The 4,698-nt window shown below is 34.7% G+C and overlaps 1 non-coding gene across 1 annotated transcript; it reads left to right on the top strand.

The window, feature by feature from the left end:
• Window positions 1-4,626: 4,626 nt before the first annotated feature.
• On the top strand, window positions 4,627-4,698 carry Trnah-gug. Its single transcript has one exon. It is a non-coding gene; the product is annotated as a tRNA-His (tRNA).

Below are 4,698 nucleotides of genomic sequence, written 5' to 3'. Positions count from 1 at the left end.
CCTAGAAATACAACTGTATCCACATAAAGAATTTACTTACTTACTTACTTACTTACAAGATTCAATTTTTCGTTTGTAACTACAATGTTTGTAATCGTCTCTTTAACATTGGGTAATGTAAATTTCACACAATTTGTTTTTTTCTCATTAAGGAGTAGGTTATTAACAGCAAACCAATCAACTACTTTAGATATAGCACTGTTCACATCGTCGTAGGAACATTGGTGCCTTTTAACTTTAAATAATGAGGAAGTATCATCAGCAAACAATAGTATCTCATGTTTTATACCCTCCATAAGGCTAGGTAAGTCATTACTATAAACTAAAAACAAAAATGGGCCTAGAATTGTACCTTGAGGGACACCCATGCTAATTGCAGACCCTGATGATTTCGTACCATTAACATCGACCCTCTGTACCCTACCACGCAAATACGATTTAAGAAGGTCGAGATCACGTCCCGCCACACCATAATGACGAAGTTTCCTGACCAGTGTATCATGGTGCACACAATCAAAAGCCTTGGAAAGGTCACAGAATACACCAATAGCATCATGTGAGACTTCCCAGGTGTCAAATATATGATTAATCAACTCGACACCAGCATCGGTTGTAGAGCAACCCTGAGTGAAACCAAATTGTTTATGAGACATTAAGTTATTACTATAAAAATGTGCACACATCTGATTTAGAATAATGTTTTCAAATATTTTACTCAGAGTTGGTTGTATTGAGATAGGTCTGAAATTGGTGGGGTCAGAAATACTACCAGATTTGAAAAGTGGAATAACTTTACTTTGCTTCATGAGGTCAGGAAAGACACCATCATCAACACATTTATTAAAGACACAGGCTAAGTAAGGCGCAATACAATCAACTATAGAACTAATTACTCTGACTGAAAGACCATCAAAATCAGCAGTATTTTTTATGTTTATAGACTTAAAGGCTTTAACAATGTCGTTTGGAAATACATGACAGAACCTTAAATTAGTGATACTAACTGCATTATTTTCTTTTAGTAAGGATTCAGCGGCGGCGGGAGATGAATTTAACGACTTAGTAGTCAAAATTGGAATGTCAGTAGAAAAAAAAAAGGCAGCTCATCTGATGTTGCAAATGTCCGTGGGCGACGATGACCACCTCCCATCAAGTGGCTCGTCAGCTCGTTCGCTTCCTCCTTTATATATAAAAAAAAATGCTGTTTACAAAAGTAACAGAAAATGACCAAAAAATAATGTAGGCGTATTGTTCATTGGAGATATCGCTTTGTGAGTGACCTACATTATAAAGTTCTTGGATTAGTTTCCTATATTTAGGTATTTTACGATTTGACTTCATCATTATAATCACTATCTCAGCCAAAAGACGTCCACTGCTGAACACAGACCTCTCCAAAAAACGCCCAAACGACCGGTCTTGTGCAGCTTGTATCCAGCTGATTCCCGCAAACTTTTTTTTATTAAATACCAGGTAACAAGACTAACAAGTCATAGGCCTGGTGGCAATTGACCGCTTGCCTGTAATGGTTGCAGTGCCCCTCAAAGCTTTAAATTGTAAAGATCTGACGGGCACTGCCACTGCGCCCGTCACCCTGAGACATTAGTTGACATGTCCCATGTGCCTGTAATTTCACCAGCAACCTTACCCTTCAAAATTGGAATAATGCTCATTGCTCACATTATCGATTGGAGGCAGACATAGATAAGGTGGCAGTACCTCCCTGGACGAACTCTTTCACAAGGAGGTCTACTGCTACTAAACTCCTGCTCACCACCATCGCCTTAGTTAAATAAAGTATTATAATTAATATTGTATAGTCAGTCTAACTAAATATTTAAATGTTCCTGCAAAACGAGTTAGAAGTAGAAAGTTTTCCAAGCATTCTGGCAGGAAATCTGTAATTACTTCTTAGTTGCTCTCTAGAAATTAGGCAACCGCAGGGAGAATTGCTTGTCGCAAACTTTAATGGAGTTCCCACGAACACTTGGTTAAATCTTACTCCAATAAGCACATAAAGCAGTTTATGGCTTTTCATCCTTATCACTGCATTTTACGTACCACTGTTAGGCACGGGTGTGGGTTTCAAAGTTCGCCGCGACTGAACGCATAACGAGAAGAAGATATTATCTTTATTACAATAAATACAGAATATTTTTGGAATATACACACGTACACACAGGTCTACTGTTTCAGCTTTCTAATTTGATATTTAAAAGTGAGATAAGGCCCATTTACCGTATGAGTTGCCAGGGATGGATGGCCCTTATTTCGTCTCTATTTCTGGTTACATACTCGATGCTATTTAGAATATGCAAAACATGTTTATACTACCACTGTTTTTGTTACATTGTTCTTATTTTCTGTTATACAATATTTTATGCGACTGTAAGCCTTGATTTGTATTATCAAAGTTATACTAATTAAACTTATGCCATACAAAGCTTAAAACAATGCCACTTCTTGCCCTAAGATGTTAGCTAACAACGAGTTATTAACCCGCCAATGGCTTGCACTGGGTACTCTGGATCAGTTAAGAAAGATTCGTTATGATTTAGTTGATATCAACCATCGCACTTGTCCTATTGCTTTATGAAATAACGATAAGTTCAATTGTAATAACAAAAACGAAAAAAAGTTAAACAATCGAAAATAGGTTAATATCAGATACGAAGCTTTGGTACAAAAACGGCACATCATCTACATATTTTTGTTCGAAAATCGCCTGCAGGGCAACGGATGCGCTGGCGTGTGTACAATAAAATAACATGTAATCACACGTCAAAATTCTTTATTTTATTTATTTACATTTACATTTTATTTACAGGAAAATCAACAGTTTAAAATTAAATAAAATAATAATAACAATATGAACTGAGAGCCAATTAAAGATTCTCACAAGTAAAATGTAACAAGGAATCTGGCTACACAATTTACCTAACTTATTATATAAAACATAAAAAAAAGAAAAACCACAAAAGTCGTAAGCCTCACTGAGAGTCAAAGAAGAGCTCACTCAGTGCTCTCATTGCTGATATCACATTAGTATTGAATAGATCAAAAGTATTACATAAAATTGGACTTGAATTTAATTTAATTTTAAATAATTAATTTAAAATTCAATTTTTTACTTTAATCACATCAAAGTAATAAAAATAATGCGAATTACATGAAAAAATCGCGTAGTGTGTGTGAAATTTTATAAGCATAAAAGCTATCGAATCTGCTGGAAAGTTGTAATTTTGCAGGTGTGACCTACACGAAGCATGCGTATGCAACTGTGACAATGTTGACCTCCTTCGTCGTCATCCCACCTATTTAACATCCTATTTTCTGGTTCCTGGCCACTTATTTTTAAAATTTTGGATCTCGAATTCCCTTTTCCTGCAGTATTCTTTTTGTTCGATCCCACGTCATTCCTAACAAAATTCTTGCAACGAAAAGACGTACACATACATCACAAATCACTTTCATTTTCTTATTGTTAAACTACACGTCGACTACTATTAAAATTATATAGCTATATAGACCCGTTTGGGCCTTCCTTTTCCTCTTTTATCATCTTTTACAATAAATCTTGTTGACCGAGCATTCTCATTTGTCTATCGTACGCCATAAATATTAAATATACTTAAATAAATTAATATTGGACAACAATCACATACGATGCTTCGATCCCAAAGTAAGCAATTAAAGCAATTAAACTTGTGTTATGGAAATCGGAAACAACGACGGTACCAGAAACACTCAGACTATAGAATATAGAAAAGTTAGCCTTGTTATATTGACCTCAGAGATGGTGACACCATGAAAACCGGTGTCCAAGCCACTCAACCACAGGGTTTGTCATAAATTGATTGTCTTTTAATTGAATTTCTGCTACGTTTGAATCTATATTATTTATTAATTAATGTCGCTAAAACCGTCTTATCATCATTTATTTAACATTAAAATAATTTTCTCAGTACTCAGTGCTGTTACAATAGCGGTACAGATAACTGCAATCAATATTAGTGACATCATGTCCAAGATTTGCTGCCTTATCATTGTGCTCGCGACATTATTTTGTTATCTAGAAACCGGTGAGAGTATAACTAATTTATATTTAATCGGTTTTTTAACAATTAATTCTTATAATCAGTTGAAATTATACACTCCGTCGATATTGCGAACTAGATTATAGAATGCTTATAGAATGTATGTACAATATTTTTTCTTTTTTGTTTTTGGCAAATAAATTTTCAAAAATCATGGCAAACGTTCAAATGAATGAAATGAATGATTCTATATATTATATTATTATATATATAGATATTCGATAGCGGCCAGTTCTTTGTAAATCGGCATCAACTTCAAATAATTATCAGGGCCTGGCCGGTATGCCACTAAAATATTTAAAAATTCTAAAGATCTACATAGTGGATGTAATAAATAAAAAAAAAATTAGAGTATCTATTGTTTTAATCATATGAAATTCCAATTCGATTCGGAATAAAACTTCCAAATTAAGAAATATAAACTGCCAATACTTGCATTTACGTCACTTCGTAAATATTTATTCCATTCACTTATTTCAGAACAAGATATTGGTTGTTAATTTCGTCGCTGTAAGCATAAGCTCCGATAGCCGTGATCGTCTAGTGGTTAGGACCCTACGTTGTGGCCGTAGTAACCCAGGTTCGAATCCTGGTCACGGCA

Source organism: Hyposmocoma kahamanoa, unplaced genomic scaffold (assembly GCF_003589595.1).
Source record: "Hyposmocoma kahamanoa isolate Upper Pololo Valley unplaced genomic scaffold, ASM358959v1 63, whole genome shotgun sequence".
NCBI classification, from domain to species: domain Eukaryota; kingdom Metazoa; phylum Arthropoda; class Insecta; order Lepidoptera; family Cosmopterigidae; genus Hyposmocoma; species Hyposmocoma kahamanoa.
Note: the sequence above shows the minus strand (reverse complement) of the source record. Positions and strands in the feature narration are given on the sequence as shown.